Source organism: Pleurodeles waltl, chromosome 6 (assembly GCF_031143425.1).
Source record: "Pleurodeles waltl isolate 20211129_DDA chromosome 6, aPleWal1.hap1.20221129, whole genome shotgun sequence".
NCBI classification, from domain to species: Eukaryota; Metazoa; Chordata; class Amphibia; order Caudata; family Salamandridae; genus Pleurodeles; species Pleurodeles waltl.
The window spans coordinates 807,190,343-807,204,892 of record NC_090445.1 but is presented as its reverse complement, the minus strand read 5'-3'; positions in this window follow the sequence as shown (position 1 = coordinate 807,204,892).

Below are 14,550 nucleotides of genomic sequence, written 5' to 3'. Positions count from 1 at the left end.
AAACGGTCCCTGAGATCCAGGACAAAGACAGAGAACAATGCCCAGACCCCGCCAAGAAATGAGACCACCCTGATTGTCATCCTTCTGTCCCACTTTGTCACCCTGTCCATACTTAAACTGCCCCAGCTCCACTTCCTATGCCCCTTTGGACAATGCACCTGTGAGACTAATAGACTGGACTCTGCTATGGACATTCCTCCACCATCACCCCTGACCATTTTACAACCCCCTCCACTATTGAGCACTTAAATAAACACCCTTAAATCAAAAAACAATCTGGAGTCAGTCTGTGCTTTCGAAAATGTGTATTTGCGATAACTGTGGCAAAATGCTATATCAAATGTAATGTCAACATACCTTTGTCACACAGCTCTAGTCCATGCGGAAACAAAGAAGATGTCACACAGAGGGACCCACATCTGTGAAATCATCAGGGAAGTGACAACTCAGTGACCGTACACTGGGTGAAAATGACAGACAGATGAGAGGTAGTAGAATTAAATCAGATGTAGCAGACTGTGTTGTCTTCTTACCTGTGTGTCACTGGAAGTATTGCAGGATCACCGTGTTCCTGTTGTCTATGTCCTCTTCTTCTGCTTCCTTATTTTCACTGTCCACAGGCTCCACAGCTGCCACAACACCTCCATCTGGACCATTCTCCTGCAGAAAAGGCACCTGTCGTCGCAAAGCCAAGTTGTGAAGCATACAGCAGGCCACGATGAACTAGCACTCCTTCTTTGCTGAGTAGAATAGGGAACCACCTGTCATATGGAGGCACCGGAACCTGGCCTTCAGGAGGCAGAAGGTCCTCTCTATGAACCTACTAGTTCGCCCATGGGCCTCATTGTAGCGTTCCTCTGCCCTTGTCCTGGGATTCCTCATTGGGGTCAGTGGCCATGACAGGTTGGGGTAACCAGAGTCACCTGCAAATGGCGAGGGACAACTGTTAGACACACACTAACTCATAGTGACATCCCCAGACCCAGACAACTATTCACACTGTATTGGGTCCATTTCCTCACCTAATAGCCACACACGGTGCCTCTGGAGTTGCCCCATCACATAAGGGATGCTGCTATTTCTCAAGATGTAAGCGTCATGCACTGAGCCAGGGAATTTGTCATTCACATGGGAGATGTACTGGTTTGCTAAACACACCCTCTGCACATCCATCGAATGGTAACTCTTCCAGTTTCTGTACACCTGTTCACTCCTGCGGGGGGACCAAGGCCACATGTGCCCCTTCAATGGCACCTATGATGTTGGGGATATGTCCCAGGGCATAGAAATCACCTTTCACTGTAGGCAAATCCTCCACCTGAGGGAAAACGATGTAGCTCTGCATGTGTTTCAGCAGGGCAGACAACACTCTGGAAAACACGTTGGAAAACATAGGCTGGGACATCCCTGATGCTATGGCCACTGTAGTTTGAAAAGACGCACTTGCTAGGAAATGAAGTAGTGACAGCACCTGCACTTGAATGGGGACTCCTGTGGGATGGCGGATAGCTGACTTCAGGTCTGGCTCCAACTGGGCACACAGTTCCTGGATTGTGGCACGATCAAGTCTGTAGGTGATGATCACATGTCGCTCCTTCATTGTCGACAGGTCCACCAGCGGTCTGTACACCAGAGGATTCCGCCATCTCCTCACATGCCCCAGCGGACGGTGCCTATGAAGGAGAACAGCGAGCAGAGAGTCAACCAACTCTGAGGTACTTAAACACAGCTTACTCTGAAATATTAGCAAATCGACATATGCCTGTATGAGTGTTTAGGCAAGGCCTAGATATGTGTGACGCAGTCCAAAATAATGACATATGGGCGAATGAAATGGCGGCTGCCTGACCTGTAAAGTGGGACAATTGGATATGAGGTAACCGCGCTGGCGTTGTACACCATCGCAGAAGGCGGTCGGAGACCGCGGCGCAATCCTGCATTGGTTAACATTGGACCCCATGGGTCCCAGGAGCCAATGACGAAGACCACCAGCGGTGATGGTACGCACCGCCGCGGACGTGACCTCCATTTTCTCTCTGTTCAATCACTTGATACCTGATCTTCGAGAGGAGAGGACCTACACTGCAAGTGCTGCTGTGACCTCAGTCTCAAAGACACAATGGCTCGTGTGTCTGGGGAAAGGGCCCCTGCCTTCAGCACGGAGGAGTTGGAGAAACTCATGGATGGGGTCCTCCCCCAGTACAAGCTACTCTACAGTCCTCCAGTCAAAAAGGTTACTACACTGTGAGCATGCTGTATGGGCAATGCCTAAGTGGAGTGGTGTGGATGAAAGAAGGGGGTGTGTGAATGAGGCGTGCATGAAACGACGGTGAGTGCATGTGCGTCATGGCAAGGGTAGGGATGCGGGCCAATTACTGTGACGGTGCGGACGGTAATAACTTATCTTTTTCCCCTATACTATTCCTGTAGGCCAGCACCCACCAGAAGAAGGACATTTGGCGTGCCATTGCCAAGGAAGTCCGGACCCTGGCGGTCTACCACAGACAGAGCACCCACTGCTGGAAAAGATGGGAGGACATTCGCCGCTGGAGCAAGAAGATGGCGGAGGTCCAGCTGGGGATGGCTTCCCAACGTGGGAGGGGTGCCCGTTGCACCATGAACCCCCTGATGTTCAGGATCCTGGCGGTGGCGTATTTGGAGTTGGATGGGTGCTTGAGGGCATCACAGCAGCCACAAAGGGGTGAGTACACTCTCATTCTGCTGATTCAGCACGCATTGTAGATGTCTGGGTGGGGGAGGTGGGCTGTGGGTTCCCCTAGGCCAGGGCAAGTTTAGTAGGCAAGGACCCTTCTTAAGCCAGGCCCTGTGGCACCCCACCCCACCTGTGTACAGTGCCAACTACACCCAGTCAGGCTCCTGTGACATCCATGTGTGCAGCAATCGGGCATAGCCTTGTAACCCATGTCCTTGGGATTGAATAGGGAACTCCAAGTGTGCGGCGTAGTGCAGGGGGCATCTGTGTCTGTAGTGTCCGCCAACGGCAGTGGTATTGCATGCACTCAACATGTCTTTCTTCTGTCTTCCCCCCCCTTTTTGTGGTCTCCCTGTTCTTGTGTGCATTAGCATCATCAGGCGGAGGAGCAGGGGCACCAGAGCAGGTGGGAGCTGCATCCTACATGGCCCTGGAGGGCGACACTACGGAGTCTGAATTTACCAGTGGGACGGAGGGCGAGGGGAGCTCCACGGTGGGGACAGATGCTGACACCAGCGATTCGGACTCCTCCTCTGATGGGAGCTCCCTTGCGGTGGTGGGCCCATCTGTGCCCTCCGCATCTACAGGTACAGGCGCCACCCCCCCTACCAGCACCGCCCTCCCAGCAGCCCCTCAGCGTGTGTCCCATGCCAGCTCACCCAGGAGGGTGGGCATCTCCTTCGCCCCAGGCACCTCAGCCCCTGCCCCTGTCACCCCTGCTGCCCTCAGTGAGAAGGCCGTTGACCTCCTCAGGTCCCTCACTGTTGGGCAGTCTATAATTTTGAATGCCATCCAGGGTGTAGAAAGGCAGTTGCAACAAACCAATGCATACCTGAAGGGCATTCACTCTGGTCAGGCAGCCCATCAGCAAGCTTTTCAGACTCTGGCCTCAGCACTGATGGCAACCATTGTCCCTGTCTCTGGCCTCCCCCCTCCAACTTCCTCCACCCAGACCCAAACCCCTGTACCTCAGCCTATCCCAAGCACACCATCAGACCAGCATGCACGCACCTAAACACACAAGGGAAGCTCTGGCAAACATAAGCACCACACATCCCACAGGCACTCACGCAAGCATCACACACATGCAAACACACCAACATCCACTGCCTCCACTGTGTCCCCCTCCTCCTCGTCTCCCTCCTCCCTCCCTGTCTCGTCTCCACTCACACCTGCATGCACTACATCCTCAGCCACTACGTCCATCACCAGCACACCCAGCACCACACCCCGCTCACGTGCAGTCACCACCCCCACTACCATTCACACGTCCCCTGTGTCCCTTCCGAGAGTGTATGTGAGGCCACTTCCCAAGGTACACAAACGCAGCCACACACCCACCCAACAGCCATCCACCTCACAACAGCCTCCAGCCCATGCACCTTCACCCAAAGTCACCAAACGTACACCTCCTTCAACCACTACCTCTTCCTCCACTCCCAAACCCCCTCCATCTACCCATCCCAGTGTTCCTCAGAAACTTTTCCTTTCCAACCTTGACCTCTTTCCCTCACCTCCCACCCCTTCAGTCTCCTAGGGCCAGACTCTGCAGGTCCCAACCAAGCACCTCAGTCACAACATCTGCACGACCAGTGGTGCCAGTAGTAACCGGCTTCTGGAGTGCGCCAGGCAGCAGGGCAGCCAGTGTAGCAAGGAGCCAGAGCACGGACAGTCCCCCACCTGTAAAGCATAAAAAGTTGGCCAGTGCCCGGCGGGAGAAGGGAAAGAAATCAGCCACCAAAGCCTCTCTCAGGGTTACAGTTGTGGGTGTGGAGACAGCTACGCTACCATCCAAGGTGGGGAAGGAGCACAGTAAAACCAGCAAGTCTGGGAAGATCTGCACGGCGGACAAGACCGCCACCAGCCCCGCTGCCCAGGACACAGCCGCCAGCAGCACCGCTGGCCAGGACACTGCCACCACCAGCCCCGCTGCCCAGGACACCGCAGCCAGCAGCACCCATGCCCAGGACACCGCCGCCAGCAGCACCGCTGCCCAAGACACCGCCGCCAGCAGCACCACTGCCCAGGACACCACCAACAGCAGCACCGCTGCCCAGGACACCGCCGCCAGCAGCACCGCAGGCCAGTGAGCGCCAATGATTCCGACGCTACTGAGGCCGCCACAGGCAGGATGAAGCACTCTGGGCACAAAGCCCCCTCCAGAACCAGTGGAGAACAGCATCCACTACCCCAGTCCTTGGCAGGATGAAGCACTCTGGGCACAAAGCCCCCTCCAGAACCAGTGGGGTATCACATCCACTACCTCTGTCCTTGGCAGGATGAAGCGCTCTGGCCACAAAGCCCCCTCCAGAACCAGTGGAGTATCATATCCACTCACACAGTCCTTGGCAGGATGAAGCACTCTGGGCACAAAGCCCCATCCAGAACCAGTGGAGTATCACATCCATTCACACAGTCCTTGGCAAGATGAAGCACTCTTGGCACAAATCCCCCTCCAGAAACCAGTGGAGAATGTTATCCACTTGAGAGACTGTGGCTTTGCACTCCCCAGGATTGAACAGTAGTCAAACCACCCACCGTAGAGACTTGAGAGACTGCGGCTTTGCACTCCCCAGGATTGAACAGTGGGCAAACCACCCACTGTAGAGACTTGAGAGACTGTGGCTTTGCACTCCCCAGGATTGAACAGTGGGCAAACCACCCACTGTAGAGACTTGAGAGACTGTGGCTTTGCACTCCCCAGGATTGAACAGTGGGCATGGAGCCCCCTCGTGGATCTGGCATCGTGCACTCATCCGGCTGAGGTGCCCCCCCCCTTCCATTCCCCCTGAGGTGCCTGTTTTATTTCTATCTGATGCCCCAGCAGTGTTCTCTCTGTCTTGTTCAGGTACTGAGTGTGGGCCTCGCCCATGCCTTTCGGTCCCAGTGGTCCACGGACTATGATAGTGGAATACCTTGGACTTGTATTCTTGGTGTATATATTTGTTTATAGTGTGAATATCTTAATATATGTATATATTTTTTATTACTGTCTTCGTATATATTACAATCATTCGACTCATTTCCTTTTGTCCTTACATTCTTCCAGGGGGGCTTGGGGGGGTGTAACTGTGATGTATCATGATGTATTAGTGTGTGTGTTGTCGTGGGTGAGGGTGGGGGTGGGAGTGTTGCGTGTTGCGTGTGTGTGTCACTGTTTTTTCCCTCTCCTGTGTCGTAGATGTAGTACTCACCATGGTGTTCGCCGTCGGCGTTCGTGCTCCTGGTAGAGGAGCAGGAAGATAAAGGCAGGAAGAATTTGAAGTTCCGGTTCCATGGCATCCTGGTTCCTCGAGGTGAGCGTTTTCCCTTCCAAGTCCTGTTTCCGCTGTGTTTTTTTTCTTGGTGTATCCACCCCGGAAAAGGTGGCAGATTGGTGGCTTGTAATAATGTGGGCGGTACATTGTCTTCCGCCTGTCTGTTGGCGGTTACCGCTGCGGTGTTTGTTTGTACCATCTTGGTGGTTGGAGTTTTAAAGTGGCTGTCTATGTTGTCGGTTTCCGCCACGGTCATAATTCAATTTTTACCGCTGCTTTAACACCGACCGCCAGGGTTGTAATGACCACCTAAGTCTTTTTGTCCCTTAGACTTCAGAAACAGGAGGGAAGCTCAATCCAAGCCCTTGGAGAGAGTTTCACAGCAAAGTCAGAGGGTAGCAGGGCAGCAGCAGGGCAGCAGTCCTATCTCAGCAAAGCAGTCCAGAGGATTCCTTTGGGCAGCCATTCAGTTCCTCTTGACGTGTTGCAGGTTGAGGTCTAGAAGTGACTGAGTTGGTGGGGTCAGAGACCCAGTTTATATACCCCAAAATGCCTTTGAAGTGGGGAAGACTTCAAAGAGTGGTTTTGAAATGCACAATTCCCCTTTCAGGAAAGGTCTGTCTGCCAGGGTCCGAATAGGGGGTTTGGCAGTCCATTGTGTGAGGGCAGGCCAATAGCCTTTGAAATATAAGTGTCAGGCCCTCCACCATTCCAGTCCAGGAAGACCCATTCAGTATGCAGATGAGTGCAGGTGTGAATGATTATCCTGTGTTTGTGGTTGTCTGGGTGAAATGAACAAGGAAGCTTTCAACCAGCACAGACCAGATGCTGATTGGAGACAGGCCGTAAGGAACAGATGGATTTTAAGTGCAGAGAAATGCTCACTTTCTAAATGTGGCATTTCTAGTCTAGCAATATAAAAGCCAACCTCACCAATAAGTGGAATTTACTATTACCATTCTGGCCATATTAAATATGACCTTGTGACCCCTTTCAGATCAGAATCTACCACTCAAAAAGTATATGAGGGTAGCCCTAATGCTTGTCTATAAAATGAACAGGCCTCAAAGTAGTGGAAAATGAATGTAGGAGTTTTTCACTACCAGACATATAAAACACATAGGTACATGTCCTTCCTTTTTACCTAGATTGCATCCTGCCCTATGGGTTACCTAGGGCCCACCTTAGGGGTGACCTATATGTAGAAAAAGAGGAGTTTAAGGCTTGGCGAGTAATTTTAAATGCCAAGTCAAAGTGGCAGTGAAACTGCACACATAGGCCTTGCAATGGCAGGCCTGAGACATGGTTAAGGGGCTGCTTATGTGGGTGGCTCATTCAGTGCTGCAGGCCCACTAGTAGTATTTAATTTACAGGCCCTGGGCACATGTAGAGCACTTTCCCAGAAACTTACAAGTAAATTAAATATGCCAATTGGGTATGAGCCAATGTTACCATGTTTTTAGGGCAAAGCACATGCACTTTGGAACTGGTTAGCATTGATAAAGTGTCCAGAGTCTTAAACTCAGCAAAAATGAGGTCAGAAAAAAGAAGAGGAGGAAGGCAAACATTTCAGGGATGACCCTGCAGAAAGACCATTTCCCACAGTATGGTTTTGGGAGGATACCGCCAGACTGGAGAAGCTTTCACTATTTATCAAGGGGGGATTATGTTTGTGGCTAGCGGACAACGAGTGCAAACACTTAGGTAAATGGCAGTTTGGAGCTTCAAAGTTGCTGCATGCATGGCAAATGGGGTCAATAACCAGGCCAAATACAAAGCAATACTTAGCTGGTTAAGGTCATCGCAGGCTCATATAAATCTTCTGCCAAAATACCTAAGGCATCCAATTTCATCTCAGCCTTTTTCTGCATCGGCTAGTACTCCAGTACAAGAGATGGCTTTACTGGTAACACACAAATTCCAGGAGGAAGTTTACCAAGTGTTTAGAGATCCCCATGCCAGCTGGATTATAATTTGTACTAAAACTTCAAATCAGGATGTGCACTTCACAAGTTCCTATGGTCCTATAGATGATTAATAACTTCCCTTGAGGGATTACATAATGTTTTGCTTACTCTTTCCAATTTGCTGGTTGCAGGGGGTTATTTTATCATTATACCAGATCTCAGACTTGATACATCGCGCAAGAATAGGTCTCTGAACACATCCAACGCATCCTCCTTTTTGACAAAATGTATACAAGACTTGGCTTCAGTGGACACCTGGAAGGTAGATCATCCCCAGGCATTAGAATTCACCTGCTTTTCCAAAAGATTCAATACGGCCTCTAGGATAAACTATGTTTTAACGTATTTTCAATGGGCCAGGGGTGGTTCACGTATCTTGTCTAATCCATTCTCTGACCATTCGGTCCCCCTGATCGAACTATGTATGCCTGTCTACCAGGAAGATCGACCTCACTGGATCTTCAACAAGTCTCTCCTGACAGATGAGGGGTGGTTAGCGATCCTTCAGGCGTCTGTCACAGAGTTCGTTAAGAATAACCAAGGGTTGACCTCCCTATATGCGACTTGGGAAGCCTGCATTGCATGTTTAAGGGGGTCAGCAATCTTCTACAAAGCTCCCATAAGCAAAATACTTGGGAGGAGAATTCCTGTCTTCAACAGGTGTTTGATCGAGCAGCACGGATCCATCGGGTCATTCACAATCCGGCTTCTGCCAACAGATTGAAGGAGGCACAAGATAATATAAGAGACTATTACTTATCCTGGGAAGTAGTTAACCAGGATAAATGCTTCCAGTGACACTGTGAAGAAAATTAGCATGTTTGTAGGCTGTTTGCCTGGTCAGGCAAGAAAATGTCTAATAATGCTACTATTAAGTCAATCCTTCACAAGGGCCAGGGAATTGTGGTGAAGCATTGACAAGGTGTTTTTGTCAAACTATTCAAGAGTATATACGTCTATACTTGTTGCCAAACCTGGGCTAGTAAATTATTATTTAGGTCAGTTAATTTACCCACCCTAGGTGAGGAATCCCACGCATCGATAATAAGGCCCATTGCATTGTTGGAGGTGAAAAAGGTGATTTTAACCTCCCCGATCAGGAAGGTGAAGGTGAGGATGGCCTCCTGGCGGAATTATATAAGTATTGATAGACTAAATAGTGGAATTCTTGGTGATTCTATTCAATGTCATCCTCAATGGGGCTGAGTTACCTGGCTCATTTACAAGGGCTGTCATTGTTAGTTTCATCAAAAAGGGTAAGCCACTCAAGAAGCCATACTCTTATTGTCCTATTAGTCTATTAAACCATGATTACAAGATTTTTACAAAGATAATAGCCATCAGGATCACCCCTTTGGCTCAAAGGGTGATTCACAGTGATCATTCTGGTTCAGGCAGGCATATATCAACTAATATTAACTTTTTGCGCCAGGCTATTGATTGTTTCTCTAAGAACAATACCAAGGCTGCAATCATTATACTGAACGCAGAGAAAACATTTAATTTAGCCCAATGGGAAGTGTTGTTTCTAATCCTGTATAGATTTACCTTTCCAACTAAAATTGTACACTTAGTAATTTGTATGCTAATGCCGAAGCCACGATTTTAGTAAATACATGCATAGCCGGGACCTTGAAAGTTTTTCAGGGCACCCATCAAAGATGTCCTCTTTCATCTGTGTTTTTTGCACTTTTTATTGAGCCCTTGGCAGCAGCCCTCACCAATATACCTCTATTAAGGTACCACTGCCTCAAGCACCAAAATTTAAACTGTTTGCTGGTGACATGATTTTGTATCTATCGGCAGAGTCATTAAATGTAGAAAGAGCCTTTGAGAAGATCAATGTCTTTGATGATCTGGGCAGTTAATGGGTGAACCATACAAGATGGGAGGCTCTCCTGTTTAATATCACTGAGCTAGTCTTACACTCTTATATGAGAGCTCACTTTCGGTCCATATGCTCTATCAGATATTTGGGCATTTATGTCTCTCATAACTTTCGTGACCTTTATCAACTTAATTTTTTGTCCACTCTCAATAAAGCTCAAGACCTCCTTCATAAATTGCAAACTCTTCCATTAACAGTTGTTGGTCATGTGGCACTCATCAAAATGTTGACTCTTCCTCTTTTTTTTTCTTGTTTTTCCAATGTAATTATCAAAATCTCCCAGAATTATATTAAGGAAATTAATAAAATGCTCTGTCAGGTCATCTGGACGAATAAAAAACCCCATATGAAAGTTAATACACTTTCGCTACCCATAGAGGAAGGTGGCCTAGCATTGCCCCCTCCTCAAGAAATACTACAAGGCTGCATATTTAGATTGGGCTATTAGAGAGGCCTTATCTCATAAACAAGACCATATTTTCTCTCTGAAGTAAATGTTAGTGGACAGTAACATTCAGCTCCCCACTTCCTCAAAATCCCAATACATCTGAAGCGCACCAGGTATAAAATTCCCAATTCAATTCGGTCAATGGCTGCCAAATTTCTAGATAAATATCAAGTCCCCCGTTTTCACCCTTCAATCTTGGTGCGCTAGTCGGTGGCGTTGGGCCTTAAGTTGGGCCCTGTCATATTAGACAGTGGGAAATCAGGGTTTATCCATTTTCTCTGACTTTGTACTGGCTGATGAAATCAAAACGTGGGCACAACTTAGTGAGGGCAATGTGGTCATCCCTCAAGGTTTAACTTTCATTTATCTTTTATACAGGCAACAGAGATAACAACTGACCTGGTAGCCTCCACGATTGGCCATGCCTTTTATGCTAGAAGCCATATTGGGATGGGCAATTGGTATCATATCTTGCACCAACAGCTATATGAAAGAATTGTTCTCCGAGCACTAACCAAGATTGAAACCGCAACAGTGTGTAAGATAGACCCACAGCTTTAGAGGCATTACAATATTCTTTCCAACAAAGCTATAAGGGGTGCAAATTTTAAAATAATGTCTTTTCTTTCTAAAGGGATGTTTATTGCACATCAGCTCAAGTCAAGGAAGCATTTCCGTCACCCCTCGGTGTCAGTGTAACTAGTGGGATTAGCTACATCTATGTTTCACGTGCCCTGACTTCTTGGAGAAAATAGTCCAGTGGATCAGTTCTAAAGTTCATGTTTCTTTAGTCCCAGATGCCCTAAGTGCACTTTTCGACATTTCAAGCTGTACAAGGTTATCCACTCATTCCAAGCAAATGTTTTTAATTGCCTCCTTAGTAGCAAAGTCATTAATATTACAAGCATGGAAATCAGTAGTACCTCTGTTCTACGAATGCTTGGAGTATAAAATGAAAGCAGTACAGTTCAAGGAGCACTTGTATGCGCTACCCATGGGTGCAATACTGAAGTTTAGGGGCATTTGGAGAGAGAGCAGTGATCCAACCGTTGAATAAGCAATGAGATTATCTGGGCATCAGCGGCATATCTAGGACTTATTCTATTCTTCACTTAATCAATTAGCATTTGCAGAAAACCTTTAGTGTGTTGAATTTTCCAATAACTGAACGTTATGATGACAATATTTTGTTCTCAAATAATATTGTATTAGTTGCTGTAAATTTGAACCTCGTATTTTTAGTATTTATACTTGGTTGTATGTACCTGCATATTGATGAAATAAAATTAATAAAAAAGACAATAAAGCAGAAAAGCAAAAAAAAGAGTTGGACTGGGAGCCCAGGATTCACCTTTTGAAGCACTTTTTACTAGGACTGATATCCAGGTGTGAATTCTGGTCACTCCCATGAATCCTGTTGTGGGTTAATCAGCTTTGGAGTACTGCTTGCTGTGACAAACATCCTACAGGAGGAAGAAAAAAGGGAAAAGATGTCAATTTCAAAGTAGCAGAACCCCAAGTTAAAACTTCAAAGGCTCAGACCCTATATTGCATTCTGTGTTTGGAAAAGGACTGTAAGTATTGGAGCTTGAAACACCAAACTTTGTTCTCTGATCAGCAACCAAATCCGACATATCAGGAGGAGAAGCTCTGCAAGACTTCAGCCTGTGACTGAGACTAGGGACCAGGCCTGCTAGTTTCCCTGCTGGGTGAGGGGACATCACCCAGGGAAACCAAGACCACATGCCCTGGAGCACTAGCACCTTCCTACTCACCAAGAACAGTGTGCTTTGTGAGGAAGCGTAGAGCACTGAAGTGACCAAGGTCCAGGAGGGAGCTCCATCAGGAGGACTCCCTTGAGAGGTGCAAGGAATCTGTTCTTGCATCAATCAGGCCGTAGCCCCGGGCTGGATTATTTCAGTTAACCTGTGTGCCAAGAGGGGCTACTGTGGACACAACAGATGAGTGAGGGTTGTGTGGAGGGCACCAGACCTGCACAACCTTGTGATGAGTGGTCTTGTGTATCAGAGAGGGGGCCACCATGAACATTAAAACCAGGTCAGCATGAAAGGACTAGTGATTGCCATAGCGGTGACTCCATATGTTCGGACGGGCAGCCAGAGAAGCTGAGGACAAGGGTTTGAGCCATCACCTGGGAATGAGAAACTGCTTCTGTGACCAAGGCAGGCCTGGCCCACATGCTGCAAACTGTATCAAAGGCAGCCCAAGGGTCAAAGGACATTGTAGACCCCAACAGAGAAAGAAGATCAACCTTCCCTCACACAAAGGGAAGTGTGACTTACTGTGCGATCATCAATGCTGGAACAAACTCAATTGCTCGAAACCAACCCAAATGGCTCTGAGGAGAGAGGCTGCACCTGCCACATGCGGCTGTTTATGAGCATGCGTGGATCCAGAGACGGTCTTTGCTGTGCTGCTGAAGGGCTTCATATTGCTGGAGTGAGTAAGCCATGAACTGGTCATTGGGGCCCGAGGTACATACTTCCATTAGTACTGCAACCCTGTAGACACTTGTGAATGAACTTCTGAAAGGAATCAGAGAGGAGATTTCTTGAGTATGGCCTAATAGTATACACTTATCAGTCAACAGTGAATGGAGAATAACATTGAACCTGTTGTGCTAAAGTTAGTGGGACAGGGAGAGGCCTGACAAGTGCTAGTGCCCCGACCTCGAGGGGATTGTGTTAATGCTTTTAAATGTCATCTACCTTTACATGTGTGGAATTATAGTGTGTTGGGGCATGGGGCATCAGGAGTAAAAGTCTACGGCCACCACTGGTGGTCCCAGTAACTCTTGCTTGCCCAGTGCCCCACTGAAAGGGGTTCTGACAACATACAACAAAAGTCTAGCATATTAAAATAAATAATTAAGAACATGTATCTGAAGAAATGCTCAAAGCAGAAATGTGAGATTTCAGAGAAAAGTTACATTGGATACCACCTGTTACTAGCAGACTGAGAGATGCGCTCAATTACAGGAAACAGATCCAATAAAATAGTGGTATGCTTCTCCCTTATTCAAATGCTTCTCAAAGTTAAATTCATACTGATCCAGTGCAGTAACAATGGCACAATCCTCTTTGAACTGCATTCAAAAGACCCTGTTGTTTATCAAAGGTAAGGTAGAGCGTTCCTGATTGACATATCTTTCTAGGCTTTTCATTGGTAAGGAAAACAGAAAAGGTCAATAACTCACCAAGATGACAGAATCTGTATTGATCTTTTTTACAAAGTAAGGAAAATGGCTTGTTTCCTAAGTTAAGTTTCATAAATTATTAAGGACTACAGCCACAGTGGTAAGACCAAGCTTGACAATTGTTTGGGTGACAAGGATCGGGAGTGTTGCAGATTTAATGGTGGCATGTTTGACTGCCTCACCTGCAAGTGTTAGGGAGTGAAGGCTTCAGGAAACTTCTGAGTATTTTAGACCAAAGAAATGGAAAAACATCAGGAGGCATACAAGTCTAAGAAAATGATAACTTTATGGCCCCTAACAATGGAATTGAGTGTCAAATATGTTAGATTGCCCAGAAAAGGGATTAGGGATTTCTAAAGTTTGTTTTTAGTTTTAAGGATACATTTAAAAAAAGGCTTTTTCCCATGGTTTATATTTTCTGCAGCTGAGATTTCTTTGCTTTCCTAACTCACTTAAGCTTTTTTCCCCAGTCAGATATCCAGCTTTGACATTTCTTACCAACCTAGAAAAGTCTGTCCAATCAGTGAAATGGTTCCAATCAAAGTCATGGTGCCTTGTCAAAATACTCCTCTCTATTTTGTAGCAGTACAAAAGTCCATGGGTGAAAAAACATACTTTACTTTTCAGACACTGTAGGAAATTGGCTTTTTCTGCATGATCAGCCAGATTTTATGCCTTTTTCTGACCACTTGTTTTGCTGGATTTGGACTTTCTAACCAAGAGTGTGTATAATCCCTCTCTAAACATGGTTACACTGGCATATTTATAATCGACACATTGTTTTTTTTATAAACAATTTTTTATTACTTTTCATGAGAAACGTACAAAACACAAAAAGAACACACTTATTATAGCCTCCACCTGTGCAGTGCGGGTTACCAAAGCTGTTCTGTCTCCTCTTGACATTGAACACACGGAATTCTGCTGAAGCTACATATCGGAATAACAAGAAAAAAAAAACGAAAATGCAGGTACACACAACCACAGGTTCAGCTTTAACCAAGTAAGCCCGTCCACTTCCCCCGCACCCCCTTGATTCATCCACCACTTTTTCTTGGGC